This window comes from Dermacentor andersoni, chromosome 2, assembly GCF_023375885.2.
Source record: "Dermacentor andersoni chromosome 2, qqDerAnde1_hic_scaffold, whole genome shotgun sequence".
NCBI lineage: Eukaryota > Metazoa > Arthropoda > Arachnida > Ixodida > Ixodidae > Dermacentor > Dermacentor andersoni.
The window spans coordinates 108,982,197-109,008,302 of NC_092815.1; the positions used below are offsets into that span (position 1 = coordinate 108,982,197).

Here is a 26,106-nt window from a genome sequence, read left to right on the forward strand (position 1 = left end):
ATTGAACGTCCATTGCGTGTTCCAGCAAGCTGATGATTTTCAAGGCGAAAGCCTTCCATGCATCATGAAACGAAAAATCCGTTGTCTTCCCGGTGTCCGGCGTCAACGTCCGATGTAAAGTCCCTAAATCTATACTGCAGTAAAAAAATTACTAGGGACTTTGATGGTACCAAAGACCACGTGACCAAGTGATCACGTCACGTTCCCGGCGCTGAACCTGCGGCGACTCGCACGGCGAATTCCCACAGTGAAGTAAAGAGAATGAAGGTGAGCTAAAGTGCATTAAGGTGGATTAAGAAGGATTAATGTGAATTAAGGTGCATTAGGCTGGATTACAGTGGATTAACGTAAAATAAGGTTGGTACAATTTAGAGCGAGTAAATTAGGGCGGATTAAAGCGGGAGAAAGTGCTATTAACATTAATTAAAGTGGATTAAAAATGGCACTCATCAGATCAAGGTGAATTAAGGTAGAGTCTTAATTTAAGGTTATAACTTCGAGAAGCAGTAGTGTTTTCGCACTCAAATCCCGTAAGGATACATAAGAGACTGTCAACTTTTTTTGTAGAGGCCAATACCCAATAGTGCTCTACCGTTTCGAACACATATAGACAGATTACTTATCTTGATGTCAGTTGTGACATTCTAATTCAAGAAGTAAATAAAGTAGCGTACAGGGCCGTCGAAGAACTGTGAACAACAAATTATGTTATCTTTTTTTTAAGAGGTTGAAATATTTGGGCAAAATTTTCGCAGACGGTCTAGAAACGACACATGCGTGGGGTCACATGCAGATGACCCTATATGAGTTAAAATATACCCAAAACTAAACACCACGAATACTTAGTCCCGTTGCAATGTATTATGACACACTACGCATCATTGTGGCAATGAGTCATCTTTATTTACGGTGACAACGTCCAGAAAATTAAACACCCAGGCTTTCTCAAACCAAAGTGCGAGACGGTGAACGAGCGATAACCTTTTCCATTTTTAGTGAAAATAAAAATAAACAAGTAGAGTTGTTACCGTTTCCTAGCGATGGCTGCCGATTTTCCCTTGATTAATAATACAGTCTTGATTAAAACATATAAATTATTCCACCATGCGATACCTACATAATTGTTATTAAATTATTAACTGACTTTGTGCGTCTTCCCATTACATCAGCAGCGGCTAGGCCACAGCACAAATGAACGATAAGACGTCGACCAGCAAAACACTTTTTTTATTTACTAATTTACTAATTTACTAATGGAGGAAAGACGGCGGTTCCCGCCTCGGTCCGCGACCGCCTGATCATCCCGCCGCTTCCCAAGAACATGCAACCGACGCACCACGCCGGGAGACGCAAAAAACGAGCAAGCGACCTTCAGAAGTTTGGTATGAGCAACGAGGCGGTGTACGTAGACGCGGCGCGATATGGAGGAGGGAGAAGCGCACACGTGATAGCGGTTGTAGACCGCTCGGGTAAGTGCCTCGCGAGCGCCGCGGTGACCACGGGACACACGGAGTCGGCCCAAGAAGCCGCGATAGCCCTAGCACTCGTCGCGGTGCCAAACGCTGCGATCGTGATCAACGACTTGCTGGCGGCAATCCGCGGCTTCCCGCGCGGTCGTGTCTCGCGGGAAGCGGCCCGCATACTCCAAATTTGTGACGACGGCGACTCGTCATCACCCTCGCAACTGCAAAATTCTACGGTCTTCATCCTCTGGACCCCGGCACACACCGATGTTCCGCTCGCGGGCAACGAGCCGGCTCACGCCACGGCTCGAGGTTTCACACGCCGAGCCGCCGCTGATTATGTGGCCACCGCCTCCGCCCCCGAGAGCGGGGCATCGGGTCTGCCGGATCGGGACACTACAACAGAAACACAGCAACAAGAAACACAGTGGGCGTGGGGCGATCGCCTAACCACGTTCAGAGACCTCACCCAACACTACAGACACGAAAGACGCACATTCCCGCCACCTCACGATAAATTGAACAGGAACGAGGCCGTAACTTTACGCTTGCTCCAGACACACACCTACCCTTGCCCGCTATCTTACACCACTGCTATCCGCGTTTATATTGAACAGACGCGTGTAAACCTTGCGGACAGAGAGCAACGCTGCGACACATGCTCTGGGAATGTGCCGGCAACAACGGTAATCAAACCAGCTCCGTTCGCGACGCGTCCATAATCGCGGCTGTTGCCAGAGTGCGGGAAGGCTCGAACTCGCTTCTTCCCGACGCCGCCCCGGATGCGGGAGCCGCCGGGGACCTTCTCCGTAAGCGTCTGTAAAGTGTTAACCTTTAGCAAACGCGTGATGATGCTTTAATATAGTCTTCATGCTCACATAACAAAAGGCTTGAACACAATGCTACTCGTCAGCTGATCCTGACAATAAGAGGCAACGCCAGTGTACTTGTGTTGTATGTCTTAATTTCAATGGACACAGGGGATCACCTTAAGCTGGCGACAGTCCTCAGCGGTGGTGCCAAATTGCGACCAGCTTTACAATCACTTGTGAGGTCCGTATCGTCAGGATGGCCGAGTGGTCCAAGGCGCCAGATTTAAGCTCTGGTCCTCGAAAGAGGTCGTGGCTTCGAACCCCACTCCTGACAAGTATATTAATTAGTTTCTTTTTGTAGTTTCGAAACACTGCACTGTCATGATATTGCTTTCAAGAGGTCATATGGCGGAGTGTGTCGCCAGCGCAATCAAAGCACCTTGCAGAAATACTCTTCACTTGTAATCTGTGAAAATTTTGCAAGCGCATCATGATACTGTAAAATAATCTTGATGGTTCTGTAACAAAAGGCTTGAACATAATGCTACTCGTCAGCTGATCATGACAATAAGAGGCAACGCCAGTGTACTTGCGTTGTGTCCCACTTCTTTGAATACAGGCGATGTCGTTGAGATGGCATCAATCTTCGACGGGGCTTCCAAATTGCAACCAGCTTTACAATCACTTGTCAGGTCGGTATACTCAGCAATTCGGAGTGGTCAGGATGGTCGATTGGAGGAGGGCAGCCTTTTTAGATCTGATTCGCTAGTACCATTGCCAAACATTGAAATTCCTATTACCTGGTGCCATCCTGATTATTTGCAGATATTTTATTCCATTGAGAGTTACTGAGAGACCTGCCCTCCATTGATACCTTTTTGGGCCAGATTTCCTTCATGACCGGAGCTACCATCTCATTAGGATACGTCTCACTCTTCTGCAGCCTGATTCCCGACTTCTTGCTGCACTCAGTGCGACCAAGTCGGTCGTTGATTTGTCTGATGCGATCTTTAATGGCAGAGAGAGCCTCCTTAATCACTGACTTGGCCTTGGTTTCCAACTGGTTCGACTGATCAAGGGTCCTCTTTTTGGAAGCCGCACACTCGTGGGCCCCGCCTTCTAGCGTGCCCACCTCTATGAATTTCGGAACCTCATTAAGCGCCGGACGCTCAGACGAAGCGGTCTTGTTACAAGTGATTTCTCTGCGAAGCTCAACTAGCTCTAGTGTAAGCCTATCTACAGCCACCCTGAGGCTGCTATTGTCTTTTTCTAGGGTAACGCCAGGATAATGAAAACACCTTGCGGGAATATACTGCGTGTGTAATGTGTGAACATATTGTCACGTGGTGGTGACGTTAAGAACACAGTAGCAATACTGTGAAAGGCAAAACTAGATTTTATTGGGCGAACCTGTGCCCACAAAACAGGCTACACTTATAGCACAACGAAAGCGGCGAACACAGTCGGCGATCGTCGAAAAATCTGATCAGCGGGTCAAACGCGTCGGCTTTTATACAGCAGTCATCGAATGTTCGAGACTAATCGTTGGGACCCGCATGCCTTCCACAAAGTTCTACACCATTCGCGTCAGGCCATGAAATCAGATAACATAAGGTTCGGCGGCAACAGAAAGCGGATAGAAGCATCGATAACTTTCCAGAAACTTCGGATACATGCAGGCGCGTCCCGCGCTGTGCGATTACATTTGTTAAGCGGCGAAACGTGGTCGCCCGATAAAGATAAGTACACGTGTCAATATTACAAACGCATGATGTTACTGTAAAATAATCTTGATGCCCCTGTAACAAAGGGTTTGAACATAAAGCTACCCATTATCTGATCATGACAATTAAAAGCAACGCCAGTGTACTTGTGTTGCATGTCTTACTTTCAATGAATACAGGTGATCTTGTTGAGCTGCCATCAATCTTTGCCAGGGTTTCCAAGTTGCGACCAACATTACAATCGCTAGTTCGTTCGGCATCGTCAGGATGGCCGAGTGGTCTAAGGCGCCAGATTTAAGCTCTGGTCCTCGAAAGAGGTCGTGGGTTCGAACCCCACTCCTGGCAAGTATACTAATTATTTTCTTTTTGCAGTTCCGAAAGCACAAATTCGAAGCGCTGCACTGTCTTGATGATATGGGGATTTCAAGAAATCGTATAGCGGAGTGTGACGCCAGCCCAATGAAAACACTTTACAGGAGCGCACTTCGTCTGTAATGTGTGAACATTTCTCATGCGCGTGATGATGCTTTAAAATAATCTTGATGCTCCGATAACAAAAGGCTTAAACATAATGCTACTCGTCAGCTGATCATGGCAATAAGAAGCAACGTCAGTGTAATTGTGTTGTATGTCTTATTTCTCTTAATTTGTGTTATTTCTCTTATTTCTTCGGAAGAGGGCGTGCGTTTGAACTCCACTCATGGCAAGTTTATTAATTTTCTTTTTGCAGTTGCGAAAGCAGAGTTTCGAAGCGCTGCACTGTCGTGATGATATTTTGATTTGCCGAAGTCTTATGGGGTACTGAAACGCCAGCATAATGAAAGCACCTTACAGGAATACACTGTGACGGAATACACTGTGAATACACTGTGTAGTCCACATTTATAAGTCATAGGTATGCATACCATACCCAAGCACGTATCGGTGTTGGTGCTGAAGTTCTTTAGTTCCAAACCATGGGGAAGTCCTATAAATTAAAGTTCCGACATCCCAAAATATTAGCTAATGAACCTACGCCATCTCAGCCATAGAAGCGCGTCAATCACTTAACTGCGTAGCTCATGTTTTTGGTGCTATTTTCGTCTTTTTTTTTTTTTTGAACCTCGAAAAAGAAATCGGTATAAAAGTTAGGCTGTTTCTGTCCCAAGTGGAAACATGCAAGAAGTATAAAAAGCCAGAACTCATTATATGGTGGATGCATATACACATCAGCATATCGGCAGCAGCATAAAACATTACCAGACGTTTTAATGTCACCGCATCGTCTTTGTGTGGCACTGACTGAAGGATCGGACTATTCAGAGGTATGGCTATGGCTCTGAGGTTGGCCCTCGCACCTTGCAACCGTATGCTCAAAAGCTACACTTACGAGGGGCTATTCCATGTCGTTCTTTTTTTGTGCTGTTGTTTTTTCAAGGTCAATTAGGTATTTAAGCCACGTGGTCATATTTCACGCGTGCAGGTAGCACGTAATATACCAAGATGAACGAAGCTGAGTCGCTACAGACTGACCTGCACGCAGTCTCCATCTGAGGTCATAAATGGCAAATGACCATTATTGCAACTAAGTGCAAAGTTATGCGCTTCTCACGTCGAAAAACCATAAATCTTCCAGTCTATTTTATTAACAACATCTCTTAACTACCTGTTACGTCATGTAAATACCTTGGTGTTTTTCTAACCTCGAACCTCGCTTGGAATAGTGATGTCAGCCGCATTGTCGCAAACGCTAATCACAAGCTCGGATATCTTAAAAGGATATATTTTTTCTATAGCTTCTTCTTCTGTCAAATATTTTATGCTATATAAATATTTAGTGCGTACTAAGTTAGAATGTGCTTCGTCATTTTGACACGCCCAAACTAAGTCACTAATGGCAGCTATTAAAGCTGTACAATATCGCGCAGGCCGACAAAAACGCGTTATTATTACCGGCCTGGGGGCGGCCGACAACTTCTTCATTCGATTAACGACTAATTATTCATCGTTTTAGCCTTTAATAGATTATTCGCTTTCGATGCGCGGTTTTTCATTGCTTAACTGATTAATCGAAATTTTTGGCGGGCACCTTAAAAAAGGTGAAACAGAGTTTATGTACTTTTGTAAGAACCTATATTAATGCTTGACCGGTGGAAATAATTTACAAATAAAAGTGTATTAGCCACGAGATTTTTTAGTGCGGCCCTCTCGCGTGTGACGTCAATGGGAAAACTCCGCTGCCACGCAGCGCGCGCGCTCGCCGCGTGAATTACGGCAACTAGAAGCTGTCGGCCGACCTGATCGAGTTGTTGATATGCGAGCCTGTCGGTTTGTTTTCAACCCGTATGTGCGGAATGTTCGAGCATGCGCTATTACCGGCGATATCGAGCGGAGTAGTCATCGTCATCACGCTCAGTGTTGATTGCTCTTGGCGTCGTCTGCTAGTCATCAGTGTGCAGACGTGCGCGTGCGGCGTTGACTTGTCGCCATTGCAGTTCGGTTTTCATGGTGCACTCATAATGGTTAGTCGGCCATGTTTTTGAGAAAAAAAAAAAACTACAGAATTCGGCCTTCAGCTACGGCGCCTGCGCAGTAACAGTGTGTTTGTTGCAGGGCATTCTGCGAGTTCGGTCGCGCTGTTTGCCGGAGACATTCGAATTTTGTTGCTGCCCAGCGCGTTAAGCCACGAGAGGCGTTTGATGCCATTCTCAGGAAACGAGGTGGTCGTTGCGGCGCGTACAAAGGCGCAATAAGATGTTCAAAGCCGTTCCTGCGTTTTCCTTTTTTTTTTTTTTTGTAACAATATCTTCACTTTTATACTGATGAAATGATGTCTTCCGAGTGGTCTGCGGTAGTGTGAAAGTGCGTTGAAGGGAAATAGTTCTATGTTAACCTAAACAAACAATATTTTTGCATTAGAAAGTGGTGATGAGATTTACTTGAAAGAAAATAATCTAACGAACGTTTGACCATTACGAAACATTATAGAGCGTGGTGCAACTAATGTTTGAGGTAAACCACTTGTCGCTGAAAAAAAAAAAAGATTATTCTTGTCGGAAAAAGTTTTATATATGTAGCACCAAATGACCAGAATTCTGAGGAAAATTTAAAATTCGTACTCAACTACAATGCCCCTTAGCCGCGACGCGAAATTTTGTGAAGTGAGTCTTGCGATCGTGCTCCATTTACTCGTTTTATTCACTCGACGCGATGTTTTATGACTGAGTCACGAGATTTTTTCCCTGCTCTCGAGTGCTGTTGTACTGTATGATCTTTTTTATTAAAAAATGAAATTCTGGGATTTTATGTGCCAAAACCGCCATATGACTTGTGGTTTTCTAATGTGCACTTAAATTTAAGTGTACTCGAGCGTTTTCGCATTTTCTCCCCCTGGAAATGCAGCCACCGCTGCCGGGATACGAACCAGCGACCTCAAGCTTAGCAGCGCAACTCTACGGCCACTGGGCTACCACATCGGGTGGTGACATGGAATATGCATTAAGTACACGACGTTTGTTGTCTTGCTAATGCCGTGCTTAGATGGGGGTGAACTGCAAAAGAACACCCGTGTCCGGCGGATTGGCGCCACGTGATCAAAACTAATCGGGAGTCCTCCTCTACGGCGTGTCTCATGATCAAATGGTAGTTTTCGCACATAAAACCCCAGTATTGCAGTATTCAATTGTCTTTCTAACGCAGTCATTTACAGAACTAAATTTTTTAAGAACATACAGACAGTAATTGGAGAGCGCCGTGCTAGGCGAGACGCAGTCAGAGAGCGAGAGAACGCATCAGAATGAAGCTATTCTGTAGCCGGAGCGTAGCAGACGACAGAGGCGGGCCCCCCGAATTACGTCATCGGAGCGCCGTTCGCAGCGGCACCATCGGTCGCGCACGAGACTAACAAATCAAAGAATAATCTTTGATTTGTTGAAGACTAGATAAAGTGAGCACTAGTGGGCTTTGAAAAGATAAAGAATATATGTTGTAAAATGGCGATTAGAGCACAATTAAAGAAGTTACATGACACTAGTGAATGCCTGTACTGTACAGTTAAACAAGAAATAGGCAAAATGGCAAACGTGAAAGGTGAAGTCCAACTAAAATATGCAAGAAATTGCAATATGCACAAAGGGAAAACAAAATTACTGGTTCAGGATTTTAAGCCACGAGCTCATTCCTACAGAGCGAAGGAATGCGGATTGGCTTGGATGCTCGGGTGAAACCGACACCGTCTTTGAATGGCCACGCGACCAGCATGCGCGAGTAGAGGCTCGGAAACCACGGATTTGCTGCCATCGACACGAACTCCATGGATACGTCAAATACAAGCTCCGAACCCGCGCGAATGCTGTACCACGTCTTTAGTCGACTGGGAGTGAAACGACGATCAACGACTGGGTTTTTATAGTAAACCATGAATTGCGCGAACATTTCAAGCCTCAGGCTTCGGGCGGCGTGTGGAGGAAGAGAGCGGAAGCGCTTGGCTCAGCATCACCCGGCTTTCGCAAAAACAGCCCCGACAGCCTCTCTACCGCAGCCGCAGAGTCAGTGCTCGTGCTACGCCATTCTAGCACTATTTCAAACTTTCCGCGCCGCTCGTGTCAAACTCTAAAAATCGATTAATAGTACATTTCTAATCGGGTAAGTCTATTAAATAAAATGTGCACATCGATGAGGATTAACTGTTTTGCGGGGTACCTTTAACCGAATAATCGTTCATCGATATTGCCAACCCTATATAGCCCCTCGAGGTGCTCCGACAGGTTTCACGACTGAGCCTTTTCTGTAAAATTTATGTTACTTATACCCCTGTCACACTGGGAGTTTTAATGTCATTCGAATCGAATGGCATTCGGTGCAACGAATGTCATTTGCCCGCGGAGGTGCTACACTCGAAAAATTAATGTCATTCGGTGGCGATATCAATGGCGATAATTCCAAAAAATACGTGGCACCGAAAGTAGAACAAGGTAGGTATAAAGTACTTGCATAAGCAATCCATATATTTAAATGTATTTTTGGGACGTCACTTCACTGAAAAAAAAAATATTTTAGTAATGCCTATAAAAAAAAGTTGTTCTATTTGAGACCATGTGGCCACTATAAGCCAAAACAAGGCTTAGCCACCTGAGTAGCCGATAAATTGAAAACAAACAAAATGGCTGACATGACGATGCTGGACGACGACGCTAAGTTGCAGTAGGTGAAGCGATTAGTTGCTGCGTACTTTGCATTACGAGAAGGCGTAATAATCGGAGGAAGCGATTAGACGTTCTATGGCCGACGAGCAGAGTGGCGGCGGCATGGGCGGTGGCCAGACGCTGCTGAGCTGGAGAGTAACAACATTTTGCCACAGCCGGCCACACATATTTTGTCTCTTTATTAAAGTAACAAAACCATTAAAACACGCAAACGTTATTATTTCTACACGAGTACGGTTTTCAATTTACAAATACTGTGTCCTGTTTTGCTTAGTTTCTGGGGTTGAGAGTACACATTCGCTCCGAGCGCGAAGCCGAATGAGTTTCTCGAACTCATTCGATTGCGGAAGTCATTCGGTGCTAATGGCATTAAATATCGCTGTGTAGCAACCGGATAATGTCATTCGATGCTAATGCCATTCGGTTCGAATGACATTAAAACACCCAGTGTGACAGGGGTATAACAGAGACCTCAAAAATGCACAGTTCGTCCTCCCTACCTCATCCGCGTACGGTTGGCGTGCCACTATGCCGCACTACTGCTTGCTCGGCATCTTTCATCCCACAGACGTCATCGGAGTGGAACCACTTACCGGCAGCTTTACTTACAAATAACAACGTTGAAGAATTAAAAAAAATATGGTTGCGGTTCCATTTTGCACTAGATTAGAGGGCTTTTGTAAGTTTTTCTTCACGGTGTAATCAAACATGGCGATTATGCTGGTTTCGCACGCATATGCGCTATTCTTGCTCCTAATAACACTTATATGTTGTTATTCCTAACTGTATTCTCGTTGCTTTGTACTATAGTTGTTCTGAGTGTTTCTATATAAATTTATATTTGCAATACCGCATTTGTATGGTTTCGTTTTTACGTTAAAATCTTTATTGTGAACTGCATACGTTTTCTGATATTATGTAAGCTGAATTTCCTTTACCTAGAAGTCCTGTATAACGACGCTGCAAAAATTTTATTCTACATGCCTTAGATATTAATAAGGTGAAAACGTTAAGTGGCTCGTTGCAATGGCTCATACCCGCAAAAACGTGACGTCTAGTCCAGTGAGAAAGACGTATCATCAGGAATTGTCCATACCCCCGCAAGCAAGCAAACATGCAAACAGTTGAATATGAATGAAGAATAATTAACGAAAGAAAGAAAAAACGAAGGAAAGAAAAAAAACGAAAGAAGGAACGAAAGAATCTTTAGGTAGTGCATTAGGTGCTCGCATGTGTCACTAAGGAGGAGGGCCTACAGCACCATACGTTTACTTCACACTGCGACTCCTTATGTCTTGCAAGAAGTCTGACCCCTCCCATCGTATAACTTAATGCACTACCACGTGTGAAGCCTCAACGTGTTACAGAAATGTAACATGCTGCCGAACTATTTCTTTAATAATCTTATGTATTGTTCTTGTGAATTCTTCTTTGTAACCGCCCACTCCCCTCTTCTAGTGCTCTGAAATGGACCGTTAGAGTACTGGAAATAAATAAATAAACAAAAGAAAAACGTGGCGTATTTTCCCAATATACTTAAACACCTTGCGTCGTGATTAGTGTCGCTGCGCGTTCTTTGCACGGCAGTAAATAGTATACTAGATTCTATACTAGATACTATACTAGATATACTATACTTGATACTACTGGCATAGTCGATTCAAAAGACTCCGTATTCGGTAGATTCAGGATTCATTAGAGATACCAGCAGTCAAAACGGTATTGCGTAATCAAGGAGTACGGGAGCAGTACGTGAATATCATTGGAAATAGCTACAAAGATTCCACAGCTACCTTGGTTCTACACAAGGAAAGCAGAAAATTATCTTTCAAGAAAGGGGTCAGGCAAGGAGACACCATCTCACCAATGCTATTCACTGCATGCTTAGAAGAGTTTTTTAAGCTATTAGACTGGGAAGGCTTCGGAATGAGGGTCAACGGGGAATGTCTCAGCAACTTTTGCCTTGCAGACTACATTGTCCTGTTCTGCAACACTGGGGACGAATTACAGCAAATGATTCAGGACTTTAACTCACAAAGTGTAAGAGTGAGCGTGAAGATTATTATGCACAAGACAAAAATATTGTTTAATAGTCTGGCAAGGAAACAAGAATTCAGGATCAACAGTCAGCCTCTAGACTCAGTACAGGAGTAGGTTTATCTAGGTCAATTGCTCAGAGGGTATCCTGATCCTGTGAAGGAAACTTACAGAAGAGGAAAAAGATAGGTTGGGGTGCATACGGCAGATATTACTGAATCCTGAGTGAGAGCTTAACATTGTCTTTGAAAAAAGAAGTGTACTATCGATGCTTCAATTGGTGTTAACATATGGGGCAGAAACTTGGAGGTTAACAACTGGAGAACATGTTAAGATCCGCGCAAAGAGCGATGGTACGAGAAATGTTAGGCGTAACGTTAAAAGACAAGGAGAGAGCGATGTGTAACAGAGAGCAAACAGGGATAGGGCATGTTCTATTTCACATTAGGAGTGAGTGAGTGAGTGAAACAACTTTATTTGGTCCACTATAGACGTAAGCAAACTCAACGTCACCTGGCTAGGCCCACTCGGGGACCATCAGGTGAAACCTGACGGCCCTCTCGCGAGCCCTCTGGACTGCCAGGATTTGAGAGGTCTGATCGTGGGCCCTTATTAGCCTCATCATTTCCTCTTGGGTGAAAGGGGGACCGGCAGAGGCGCAACCCCAAAGGACATGTGAAAAAAAAAAATGGAGCTGGGCCGATCATGCGATGCGTAGGGTAGATAACCTGTAGACCATTAGAGCTACAGAATGGATATCGAGGGAAGTGAAGTGCGGTCGACGACGAAAGAAAATTAGGTGGTATGATTAAATTAGGAAATTTGCAAGCGCAAGTTGGAATCAGCTAGCGCAATACAGGGGTAATCGGAGATCGTAGGGAGAGGCCTTCATCCTGCAGTGGATATAAAGATAGGCTGCTGCTGTTGCTGCTGCTGATGATGATGCTTGCTGGTGATTATGATGATGATGATGCTGATGCTGATGATGATGATGGTGGTGGTGGTGGTGGCGGCGGTGGTGGTGGTGGTAGATGAAATGGCATAGCGTACTAGGCATCTTCGGAAAGTTGTACGCACAGCATTGTGCATACATAGCGCCGCTCCGTTTATAATAATTGAGCAGCGTCCACCGGATCGGCCGATACAAATCCTTCAAGAGCAGCTTGCAGAAGAGTCTTTCGTTTTTGTCCGCTCGCCCCTTGACACCTTTCGTTGAGCCTTACGTAGCAATTCTGACGGTTGGCCCGCCTGTCTTTTCTTCTTCCTTCTCTCTCCTTTCTATTCAAAGTGGCATTCGGAAGCTTCCGACGCCAGGCAATAATGACACGCGCCCCCGCCCCCAAACTGGCGCAGTGGAGGGGCGGCTTCTTCGTGGCAACGATGCTGCCAGACGCCGCCTGGCAGCTGCGGCGGTCGCGAAATGCATCGGACGCGGCTAATTATATTCTAATGAGCTCGAATACGACGACAGGGCTCCTCGCGAAGAGGTTCGCTGTCCGAGCGTTTCCGAGCGCGTGGCTTTAATTACGTCGTCTCCTGCGGTGTCCGCTGCGTGGCGTGTGACTGAGACGACGGCGGTAGCGGCGCTTATTAAATCGGCGCTTTTCGCTTCCAGCGACCGATGGAATGCCGGGAGAAGTAGGGCGTGGAATAAGGGAGACTTGTTACCTCCCGATTGATCTGGATGGCGCCTTGTCGCCGGTTGCTTTTCTTCCGAGCTTCTTTATATGACAGAACTTTGAGTATCTATCGCTTAGGTCTACCTTTCCTTCTGTAGCGTACTGAACCCGTGATTGTAGTCAAGGTTCGACTAAAGAACTCACTTGGTACCTGTAGAGCGTGTAATAAGTGCGGTTCCTGGGCTTTAGGCAGAACAATACTTTCTTATATATGCCGGGCGTTTCAGCGAACCTAAGTGTTTTTTTTTTTTAATTGCCTGTGGTCGATAGCACAATTCTAGTTCATGAGCTGGTTTACTCGAGGACGCGGACATGCTCAAAAAATTGAAATGCACAATCAAATAATTTGCAAATATTCCCTAATTAGCTTTTGAGCAAATTACCTTATGGAAAATTGCAATTTACAAATTCTTGCCGGGGAGTTCGCAAGCCGGATCCACTCGGAACGAATTCTCAGTATGACACCAGTTTCGAGATGATTCCGAAACGTTGCGGAGAAATCCACTAGCGTTCCAGTTACTTTCGTGCTTCGAAGTATAAAAATACGTGGTGTTGAGAAACTAAGTGGAACGACAGTGTATTTTTTTACCGCAAGTTTGACGGCGCATACCTCGTAAATGGTGTCTTCCATACAATTATTTTCAAGTAGATATGCCTGGCAGCATCAGCCCCTAGAATTTGTAAATTGAAATAAGTGCCTTATGGTAATTAGGTAAAAACTTAATTACCGAATTTGTCTTGATTAGTTGATCATGCATTTCATTTTTGTTGCAAGCAATCTCCGCCTCTAGGAGTAGACTCTGCATATATATATATATATATATATATATATATATATATATATATATATATATATATATATACCTATATATATATAGGTGTAGGTTTGTAGGTTACGGTGGACCGTCGCCAACTGCTGCGACTCTGTGTTGTGATGCCGTTGCACGCAACGCTCACTTTCAAGACTACTGCTCCGACGACATAGTGTCGTCGACACAGTGTACAGGAACACTACGACGACAAGGCTAGGAGCGCCAGAGTGTTCAACGCGAGAGTATGGCGCCTTGATGCCCTCCTCGCCCGCCGCTCCGTACAGGGTGGAGACAACCGCGGCGTCTACTACGGCGTTGGGCACGCGAATGGCGGACGCTGTAGTAGACGCGTTTGGTGGACGCCGTATGGCCGCGTTGCCGGCGCTCGTGTGTATATATGCGCGAGTGTGCATGCGTGTGCGTGCGTGTGGCGGTATAATGGCTTTGATCAAAGCCGTTTCAGACCTGCGTGACGATTCGTTACGATTCCTCTATTCTTCGAGCCAACATTGGCGCGACTTTCGTTTCCTTTAAATAAATTTACAACTAATTTTCCCTGATAGAAGCTCAAATCCCATGAATTCTCCCTGCGTATTTCCAAGCTATTCAAAAACATTCAGAAATGCGTGCCCCATGGGGCACACATAGCTTTTTTTAAAGCTAAAGCTTTACTGGCCGCGAACTTGCGATTTCACCGTGGCCGTGCTCCCAGGGGGCACATGACGTCACACCGCGTTCCTCATCACACCGTGTTCATCGTCGTTGCGCTCGCCTCCACTCGCTTCGCCAGCTGCGTCGCATGCCTGATAACATGCCGGAGGATTGAAAAGGAGAGCTCGCGTGCGCCGCAACCACAGTTGAGGCGGCAGTATGGACGGCGGCAATTCTGAGGAGCAGGAGGAGGCCTGGAATCGACATCGGAACGAAATGAAGAGGAAACGAATCGCCCAGGAAACAGACGAACAGCGCGCCGAACGACTGGCTAAACGCCGCAACATAACTAGACAACCAGACTAACCTGGACTTGCAATCAAGATTAACCAAGACTATCGCTACGAATATCCTGGCATAGCTGAGCTAAGCCACTGCTAATTTTTTTCTTCTGGCAGTATAAGTGGAGTTCGCTTACATTTAAGGTGTCTAATGTATAGAACTCTAGCTGTGTCACGCCTACGCGAGTGCCTCGCTGCGTGCAAGGAATCGCAGGTTTGTAAGAGATACAAGGTAAAGAAAAAATCCCTCTGGTAAATGATAGTCTGCAAGGTCCCCCTCTAACGCCCACGCGCGGAGCTGTCGAAACGTCACAATCCAGCGGGTATGCTACATGGACGAACCCCGTGTTCACAAATGCGCCTTAACTTGTAGCCCACGCTTGGCTACGCTTGATTCGATCTGGACGGCGGCTGGCGCGAACGTGATGAAGGAAACGCGACGAGCGTTCGTTTCGGTTGTCACGTAGACCATACAGAAAGAAAAAAAAATTCTTTCTCTATGTGTAGACCGAGTGAAGCATGCGCTCGAAGTTAACGCGCATTTTTGAATACCGGGTAGAGAGCTAGCGTTACTATGTACTGGCCTGGGTTCCTTCAATAGAAAGCATACAAATTGCCATGTAAGTCACTTTTATATATATATGTCTCTGCTATTCGCACTCTAAAACGCGCTTACAACGAGTGAAAATCTCTGTTATGTGTATTTTTGAAACAATCTGCGATAATTAAATGTGGATGCATAGAGAAGTATACAGTGACTTGGGCAAATTTGGCAATTTATAAGCTCTCCTTGCCTCTTGCGCGCACCATAAGCAAAACAGTTAGCCAACGAAATCATAATATCCCAAATGTTTTAAGAAATACACAGCAGCCCGTCCTCGCATTCTTTTTCTTTCATAGTTTTTTAACCAGGACAAATGGGCAGAGAGACCTCTCCGGCGCGCAGAAAATTTTATTTTATGTTACAGAGAGAAAGCGAAAAGAAATAGAACTCTTTTCCTTTTAAATACTGCATTTTACCTTATTACAATATCCTATGTCTTTAACTATATATACGTACTCGCCAAATCAGTGAGAGCGACTGTGATTTTGTAGACGCAAGGTGAATGCTAATGCTGTGCTCCCGGACCGTTTCCTGCCTCTTAAGCATCGCTGGGATGGCAATTCTTTTAATCATCGGTGCAAGCAAAATCCTCGCGTGTGGCAAGGTGAACTAAAGCGACTGCCGCAGAAAGCACAGTAAAGTGAATTTTTCTTCTAGCGAGACTGGAATTTAACTGCGTGAAGAGACCCGCTCGAAGAGTAACGTTGATTAGGTGTTACGGCTGGAAGTAAAAAGCACGTAGCATGTACATTAGTAGCAAGTCTATAAGTATAATGCACAGTATAATATACATTTCGTGCTCAGTGCGGGCGCCTTCCGGATGATTTCGTTACATAGCAGAAGTTGACTTCGAAAACGTCCTTCCCGGTTCGTTTATGCGAAATCCTCCGTTGTCTGGCCTGCCACGCAGGCAAAATCTGGGCACTCTCTGGCTCGCTTCCTTTTCTTGGGCGCGAATGTCGCCAACGTGGTGGAGTGAAGTAGTGTGCTGGGCTAATTTGCATAATTACATTACTGTCTGCGTTTTGTAGTCATCCTTCGTCGTGCTCTCCTTTACGCGCGTTCGACCTCGACTGTCGTGTATGTTCGCTTGACCATCTTTCCCGGTTCTCAATTATGCAGTGCGAAAAAAGGACCAAACTTGAATTTGATTGCTCAAATCCGCGAAAGCCTGCTCTCTTTTGTCCTTACTCTGGCTTACTCGTGGCATCGTGCTGCAACGACAGTTCCTTAATTAATTAGTAGAGAAGTGCGCGAGGTCCCATGCTCGGAAACCTGCACACATTAGTTGCAGAACGGAAGGGGAAGGGGTAGGAGGGAGGGGGAGTAATTAGTGCTGTGTCGCGTCACGTACGGACAACAAACACAGCCATAACGTGCCACTTTTGGAGTACAACAGCCAACGTTTGTAGCACGTACAGCAATGATGTGTTCGACTGGTCTCTTCTATCCTCCGAAGCAAGAATCGGGCGATTGCGCCCTTCCTCGAACACCGAGAAAAAGGGCAAGAACGCAAGGCGGATGTGTGACTTGCTCTCGAAAGTTGAAATGGTAAAGGCGAAGTCACGTCACCACAGCGAATGTCTAATTTTGCCTCCTCACTGCTGGGAAAAACGGCAACCGCAGCCGTAGGACGAGCATTCATTGAGACGCCAGTATGCAGTGGAGTAGGTTACGGTGAACCGCCGCCAACTGCGGCGACTCTGTGTTGTGATGACATTGCGAGAAACGCTCGCAATCAAGACTACTGCTCCGATGACATAGTGTACAGGAACACTACGACGACAGGGCTAGGAGCGCCAGAGAGTTCAACGCGGGAGTAGGATGCCTTGATGTCCTCCTCGTCCGCCGCTCCACACACGGTGGAGACAACCACGGCGTCTACTACGGTGCTGAGCACGCGAATGGCGGACGCTGTAGTTGACGCCTTTGGCGGACGCTGTAGGGACATGTTGCCGGTGCTCGTGTGTATCCGCCATTCGCGTGCCCAACGCCGTAATAGACGCCGTGGTTATCTCCCCTAGTCTCCACCCTGTACGGAGCGACGAGCGAGGAGGACACCTAGGTACTCAAACACCTAGGTGATCAAAAGGAACCCGCGGAAGGCGAGACGCCCACTCTGTCTTTACCAGTCGAAGGTAAGGCTGCTCGCAGAGCCGTCTTGTGCGCTACGATACGACCAGGCGAAGACGCGATTCGAAGAGAAATACAAACAATATTTTGCATTCACGTTTCTTCTCTTCTTTCTCATTTTTATTTTCAGTCGTGTAAGACACTTCAAGTACTCACTTGCATCGTCTTGCATCTAGGCACAAGATCGCCACATTGAGATCCTACCTGGACGGCCACATTCCGACGAGGGCGAAATGCGAGAACACGGGTCCGCAATCATTGGCCACACACGACAAAACTACGTATGGCAAAATTAAACCAGGAGTCTTCCAATATGGCGTATCACATAGCCTTATTTGTATTTTTGAACGTCAGTCACCATCACCAAGAAGATTTTACTAGTTTGAGAAATTCTTTAGGTCCTGGACTAATTTGAATACATTTTTTTGACACGAGCGTTAAAACAACGCCATACAACTTAAAACAGGGTGCTGAAAATATTCATTCTATTGAAAGCTTCAAGAAACAATGCAATTAGCCTTAGGCTAACGTGTTGTACGTTTCATCGTAGATGGTGTATGCTCCAGCAAGCGCTGCAGATAGAGAAAAATTTATTATAAAGCAGAAGTCGAGAAGGTGGGACTGCATCGGTGGCTATAGCCGAAGCTAAAAATTTCTCAATGGACATATCTTTTTTTTGTAATCAAAAATAAAGAAGTCTCCTGGCCAATTTTTTGCTTCTCGCTCGTGTTTACATATGGTTCCCTGCTCGTTACAGTACATAACGGTGATAACAAAGACAGGAAACAAACTCCTAGCGGTAACTTTATAACATTTCTCTCGCGAGAATGCAACTGTCGCTCGAAGTGAACTGCTGCCGTTTTTCACTGCAGTAAAACAATTCATTGATTTCACTGGAAAACCGAAAGGGAAACGTTCTGCCATGTGTCCATTCCCTCGAGCCAAAGCACCGTGGTAGGCAACCACTAAAGTATATAGTACATTCTAGTTCGCTGCACTACTACCTGCTGACCGCCCAGCGATACTTGGGCTTTCATATAAATTTAGCGTATATTCCCCATATTTCACGATACCATCCCTGTTTTAAATGCTTAAATACCTCGAATAACCCTCCTGGGTAAGCAAGGATTAATTAGCGAATCAGTGCGCACCGATCGTGACCTATACGGAGAGCCTTACTATTATGAGCGAAGCAGTTTAAGAAAATATCCGACGTCTACTGTCTTTCATCGCACCCAAAAAAAAAAAAAAACTCGCTCGCGAAATTTCCTGCTAAGCTCCAACCGCGGCTCACCGGAGAATACAGGCGCTTGGCTGTGTTCCATTTACGCGTGGGGATTCTAATCGGTCACTTCTTCGGGCGAATTGATTGCCCCCTCCGATGAGAAAGTGCTACGAGAAAGAAAGTGCACCCGCAACTATGAATAAAACACGCCTGCCTCTCCACACTGTGGCGCGCGGGCGGCATTTACTATACTTACGGTCGGCAGGCTCCCTCCCGCCTAGGGAACACCCGGGCGCTGGTATGCGTGCCCAACGACAGGCGATATGTCGTCCCTAACTGATTACTTCCGGGTGATCAAGCCGGCCCCGGGCAGCCATCAAGCATGATTAGCACCCGGGAACCACATTTTACATTTGTGCCCTCACGTGTTCTCCTTTTTTGAGGGGTAAACTTTGTTCATTGGTCGGTTCCCTGGCTGACGTCTACGGAGCTTCCGCTGCGGCGTCTCGCATCAGAGTCCCGAAACACGCTGGACGGACATTAGGTACTGCGATAAAGCGCTCTTTCTTTTCCCTTCACTGCAAGCTTGTTCGTATTCAGTTTTACAGTGCTTAACTCTATATACCTCGTGGGAAGTTGGAACTAAATTTCTTTGGAGATCCGCTCTTCGGGCGGCACGATATACAAAAAGGAAGAGTAAGTTAGGCTGCATTAGTAAATTGTGCTTCCGGAATTGCAAAGTGGCCACTCCTACTTTAAGCGGAGGCTTGCTACACCTGAAAAAGAAGCTAAACCAAAAGACGGATCGGAACGACGACTAGAATGAAGTGCGCCCACCATCTCCCCGGGATATCATGGATTCTGACAGCGTCGGCTCAGGTCCAGTTATTGGTTTATCGCCAAGAAGGACCATTATAAATAGAGGCATTATAAACCGAGGTGGGCGAATACCAAAGTCGTCTTATACAAATGGAATATTAATAGTAAGTATCAAATATCGAATCGAATATTTAGTTTTGCATAAATAGAGAGCACGCCGGTACTGAGTAGTAAAAAAAAAAGCATACTATCAAGGGACAAATAATCAGTCTTGAACGCAAGATCTCTATGTCATTACAAACAGCACGAATAGAATAACGTCTTTAGAGGCTGGTAGCAAAAGAGCTTTCCAAGAATGAATGGCTGCTGTATGGAATAGACGTTTGCAATTATTCCAAACAAGCGGATGTCGAAATAAAAAATTGAAGTTGTGGTAAAAGAAAAGCGAAAGCTTCCAGTTACCTGTGTGCCGTTACTAAATGTAAAAGAGTCTGCTGCAAAAAAAAGAGAGAATCTGTGGTCGTAGCTTATGCTGCATGACTAGACGGCCAAAACATTAAATCAGAGAATACAAGCGATATTGGCAGGTGGTCACGTAGTACGCATACTTCGTTCCACACATAGCAGTCAATGCTATGGAAGCTACGCATGTTCGGTCAAGAAACGTTAACACTTCACGCGTTCTGTCTATGCTTCGGTACGCGCGAGCAGGCACGTGAGGTTCCTCGCGATGGGTCGCAAATAAAGAACCCGAGAACAACAAAAATATAAAAAATGATCTAAAACAATGCATTAGCAGTAGTATACCACAGTTTGTTTGTTTTTAAGGATGAAAACTTGTTTCATTAAATACTCAACCAATATAAACAACTGTTGCGCACAACTGCGGTAACGAGCTATATATCTAAGTGCGAACGAAGCCACTGCAAGAGGTCTCTCTAGCTTCCACAGCGTTGACTGCTATGTATGGAACGGAGTATAGGCGCTTCCGACATGAAACTAAAAACAAAACGTGCGCCGTTCATTTTGTTTCTGCACTTCCTCGAAAATTTTTGTCGTTGTTTCACTTGTAATACCTGCATCGTCCATCCGAGCATTATTGCAGGGGGATTAAATTGTAAGGGAAGAAACAAGTGATCACATACATCAATCGCGATAAAACGCATCATTGTTTTTCAACATTAACAATGTAGGGCGAAAGAGCATTTCACTTCCATTTTTTTCCGTTTGAGCTTGAGAAGCTTGCGATCGGCGTTTCCCATCCCTTTGGTCCCGTCGAAGGGAACGGCTGCAAAGAGAGGGCACAGAGATGGCTAGCAGTATGTGGCCAACGGTCCTTGCTTGACGAGCGAAACACAATGGGATAATGGGTGGTCAGCGACAGGTACCTATCGCGGTGACGACGCCGAAATGAAACAGATGCTCCGCTCAGGACACTGGCCGATTATACGCGACAAAATGAGTGCCGATTACAGCCGGCTGACACTGAGCAAACGCGGGGGGAGGAAGGTGGGGGCGCACGACAACGCGTGACTGCGCATATTAGCGCACGAAATTGACCAAAGCACAAAGCACAGTGTACAAAGGTGGATGACTATCGGCGCTTAGCCAGGTTCATCAACCGTGAGGTACTTTTGACAGCGAAAGCTAACAGGTCTATGTCCGTCTCCTGCTCCCGGCGTGCGCTGGGAGGCGTCCCATCGGCACAGAACGCTTGAACGCCGTCGCCATTGTTCAGTGGGCGCATCGTGACCATTGTGACCGTTGCAGATACCTCCTTCTGAGACCGTGGCCAAATGATCGGCATGACGATCCCTTTCTGAGCACCTGTTTACTCGACAAGTGCGCGCGAGCCTTAAGTGACGCATTGACAAGTTTCCTTGACGAACGGTCCGCACTTAGTACGCTATCAGTTTTACAATGACCGTACGCAGTTAGGAGCGTGGGACGGGGCGACATAACATGTCAATAACCCTGTCGCCTTAGCTTGCAGCTGCTTACTGCTTATTAGATTTACAGCGAAGCTGTCTATGGCTAGGATCTGAGAAAAAACATCCCCCCCCCCCCCCCCCCGAGATGTTGACATAAACAAATCATCATGTGGGCCGATCCTGGTGATAGTGCAGAAAGGGTCCAAGCTCAATGGCACATACGCCTGCGGGCTCGGGGACCTGCAACGCACCCTTTAACTACCCTTGCCAGACGTGGGAACTAAACAGGTAGGCACAAGCGTAAAAACAGGTGGATGGATGGATGGATGGATGGATGGATGGATGGATGGATGGATGCAAAACTTTAATGAAAGCTCTGAGCTACGCGACTCAGTGCGCTGCGGGCCGCTCCCACGTTGGGACAGTCAGGTCATGCCTGACCGCCACATCGTGAGCCCTCTGGACAGCCCATAGTTGCGCCCCGGCATCGGGGCTCTTTATAGCGGAGAGCCACTTGACCTCATTGATCTGTTCCATGCCTCGCAACGAGGTGCAACGCCAGAGCATATGGTCTAGGCTAGCGAAGTCATTGCAGTGCCTGCAAGAACTACTGGCATAAGTGTCGGGATAAAGCTTGCGGAATAAAGCCGGGCTGGGATACGAGCCTCTTTGCAATAATCTGAGGCTCAATGCCTGCGCTCTATTTAACTTCTTCTGAGGAAGGGGAAGGTCTCTCCTTGCGAGATAAACGTGGTGCGTAATTTCATTGCATGTGGTCGGTTGATCTCTATTCTCCACCACTGCGGGCCGGCGGGGGAGTTCTCCATGGTCGCGGAAAACGAGACCTCGCGCCTTGGAGTGGGCCAGCTTGTTGAGGTTTGTGGGGCCTCCCATGATGGATCCCATGTAAGCAGGGAACCACGTGAGATGTTTTTGAAAAAAATGTTTTGTACAACTTTTTTCAAAAAGTACTGTTAAAAATTCTCGGCGCTAACCGCGCAAACGCGCTAGTGCCACTGTTCGCGCGTTCGTCGCTGTCTTCCACAGCTGGCTCCTGTGCCGCTCATCACTCAAGCGTTTAATTCCACATCTGTCGCCGTAATATGGAGGCCACGTTTACGTAGGTAGGGGTCATTGCTTAAGGGGATATGAGCCATTCATTGTCTTAAGTGACGGACACATTTCATAACAAAGGTGATGCGCGAATGTGTATGCGTGCCTATACTGCCGCAATGGCCACAGATTAGAACAATAAATATGTTTATACCTTTCTTCAGTATTCCGGCTCACCAATGTGTCGTGCGCTAAAGAGCTTCCCTGGCCATCCACCTTCATAGAATGGAATGACATTGAATTTTTGTAATTGCGTCCGTTGCTTTGGGCTCTGTGGCTTTGCGCGGGGTACGATTGCTATGTGTTTATGTTCATCTCCCTTGTTGCGTTTTTCTTTGTATGTTGTTTTTAGGGAGAGGAGCAAGCACATGAATCGGTGATAAAATATAGGCGACGTAGACAAGGCCCCATGCTTGAATAGCTGGCGGACCACTCACACGACGATCCTCGCACACGATCGGGGATTGGTGGGCCGGCAGGTCATCTCCAAAACCAGTCGGGGGCGATTGGGTTGCAAAAGTTTCGGGTGGGGCACCAATGAGCAGAAAACCTGGCCCCGTTGCCTCGACCAAGAGTGCTGGGGCCCTATAACGTAAAACTATTCCAAATTGTTTTTATTCCAATCTCCTGACGTCAAATTAGCGTAACCGCCGACGCAAGCATCAGGCGGTCACCCGCAGGGTTGTATGAACACACCAATCAAACACTCTGCTCGTTCATAGGAGGCCACTTTTGTTTGTTTCAAAAACGAATAACATTGCTTATGCTGAGCGGCTTGTCTTATTGGCTGACAAGAGGCGAGGAGCACGCTCAAGTGGAGAGGGGTTTGATGGGGCCGAGCCATTGCACTGAAAATCGATAACCGGACGAAGAGGGTGGTGCCGGCCTCTGCCATTGGTCCGCTTCCCCTTGTTTAACTCGAGGTGGCTGGCCGAACATCGTAACGGCATGCAACGGAAGGTTAAGAATGCCGCTAAATTAGATCCACAGCAAAGAAGAGTTGGCAGAACGAGGTCGTAAACGTGCCGAAAGTGCTCGAAAACGGTACGCGGTCAAGCAAAAGTTTTGTTATCCGCAAATAAACCCATGCTTTCCGGTAGGTGCGAGTAGCCAGGGCCTGGTTGATCGGCGGCAGCCGTCTTTTATACCTTTCGGAACGGGGCAGCCAGCGGCTATTCAGAAGAAAACTCAGTTTTGTTCGCCATATTAATGCATCTTTAACGCGTGCACGTCGCTCTGACGGGGTGAGTTTTTGTGGTTTTGTGACGTCACGTGACAGGCAGGTGAAGTGGGTGCAGCCCGAAAGCATTTGACCTATAGCCGAAGGCTAATGGCGAAAAGGCGTCGAATCAGAAATAACTATTTTGCTATTGTTCGGTCAAATCATGCACAGTCAGTGTGCACACGCCATGTCGGATGGGGAGCTATCGAGGTTTTCGTGACGTCCCGTGACAGCCAGGCGAAGTAGGGGTGGTCCAAAAAAGTTTTTCACCAATCGCGTAGGGCTGATTGCAGAATTGGAATAGAAAAAGTTTGGAATAGTTTTACGTTATAGCGCGCCTGCATTCAATTTCACGGGCTATGCACCATCGGCTCTGCAGATATAGACTCGCCCTACGTGTTCCAGTTCCACGTTGCATTTCTATGCTTATTCTTGTAAATAGTTCTGTTATATACAATATGCCTTTAAGCTACAGCTGTGTCTGCTTGCATCCTTCTGAGGTCTTGTTGTGATAGGCCGTTTACCCCGCGTTTACCTCTTCAAAGCCATCCACAACTGGGATTATTAATGACCACGAGTAGGGTTCTACCAAGACGGATTCAACCAGGAGTGGCTCTGACAGAAGAGGACATTCCTTCAAATCGCCTGTCATCCACCCAAACTGCTGCGTATGCGCCGGAGAAAGGGTCAGTGTGTTTTCCCCCGTCTCCTGTTCATGTACAGTGATCAGGGGTCAGTGTGTTTCCCCCCGTCTAAAGGGGGAAAGGGCTGCCAACCTCCGGACCGGTTGGACTTGACGTCACCCATCTCCTAACGCCGGATTGGGGGAAGACGACTGGACAATGATAACGCAGGGATGAAAAAGAGAGACGGACGCTTAGCGAGATCGACTGCTAGAACTTGACTGTGAATTTCTTACTTTTCTGTACTTCTCGCAAAAATCTTGTACATAATGTAATATAAACCTGTGTGTTTAAACGTCTTGCATTTTGCGCCCACCCCACGTTTTCTTACTCCTCCATGCTGAATGGTTACCGCAAATCTTCAGACCCCCGGTAGCAAGAGTCTCCATCGAACCAATCGCTGCAATCCTCACCGGCAGTATTCACTTACGGAGATCATCTCTGGCGTGCGTTTCCGACACCCAGGTGGAGAAGGAATACCTCTACCCTCAAGAGGGAGGAAAAGAACTCTGAACCTTACTTTCATAGTAATCGTTTTTAACTCTTTCTGTCACGAATTACCATAGAGTGCCCATAGATATCTCAAAGTTTCTTCATTTCATTACAAGCTTTTTTCACACTCCACTAATGGAAAGACCAGGATGTAGAATCATAATTATCAGCAGCAGCCCATTTTTATGTCGACTGCAAGGTGAAGGCCTTTATCTGGAACCTTGCAATTGCCCCTGTCTTTAGCAGCACGCTGGTGCATTGTCATTTTTGCCGTTATTACTGGTATTTACAGATATTGCCGGTCATTACAATAATGCTAATTAGGTACACATTTATTGTACAATCACTCATGCTGTAAACTTTTCTAACAAGAACTAAGACGTCGGCGAAGTGTTATTTTGTGCCACCGAAATTAAGAACCACAAACACCCTGCAGCAAAGTAAGGTCGCAATCCAAAACCATTTTCGAGCTCTCAAATAACTTTACATCAACCTTCTGTGGCTCAAAGATTTATACACGAAGTTACTCTTTTATACTGCATTAGAACTACAGTTACATCTACACCGAGTATGCTGGACGATCCTCTTCGCCGCTTTCCGTCTTACGTGATTGCGATCGGGACGGCGGAATACTGAATGCAGTGATGACCACGGTTTATCACACGCAAAGAAAGGCGTTACTTCACGTGCAAGTGCGTGTGTGTGTGTGTCTACGTGACGGCCATACCTATACGTTAGCTCCGATGTACCTTTACACGTTATTCGTCGCTGCCCTTGAGAACATGCCCTTCATTCCCGTATTCAGATGACAATTCCCAGTGGATATTTTAATTTTATCGAGACAAAAGAACGAGATCTGACGCTGCAGAACCAGCTGAAGCCTAATACTGATGCCGCACGACCATATTTGATCGCGATTAAGGCCGATGCGGATCGAAATTCTTCACTGTGATTGGCTCCCTCTTGCAGCTTGCCAAAAGGAGCCAATCATGACCGAGAAATTCGATCCGAATCGAGCTTGATCGCGATCAAAAGTGTGCCATGTGACACCCGTACAAGTCTTGAAGGGGAGGCGGCCTATGCTAGTTCCGGTGTGGTCCTCTAAACGCCTGTCTCTGACATCAGACTGATGCGAAAAGCAGTTCGACATAAGCCAGCTGGTTTAGTTCGCGCTATCGGCAA

General features: G+C 46.4%; 2 non-coding genes across 2 annotated transcripts; both read left to right on the forward strand.

Annotated features, from left to right (window-relative positions):
* The first annotated feature begins 2,525 nt into the window (after positions 1–2,525).
* TRNAL-UAA (transfer RNA leucine (anticodon UAA)) lies at positions 2,526–2,609 on the forward strand. Its single transcript has one exon. It is a non-coding gene; the product is annotated as a tRNA-Leu (tRNA).
* A 1,651-nt stretch (positions 2,610–4,260) lies between these two features.
* TRNAL-UAA (transfer RNA leucine (anticodon UAA)) lies at positions 4,261–4,344 on the forward strand. Its single transcript has one exon. It is a non-coding gene; the product is annotated as a tRNA-Leu (tRNA).
* The last annotated feature ends 21,762 nt before the right edge of the window (positions 4,345–26,106 follow it).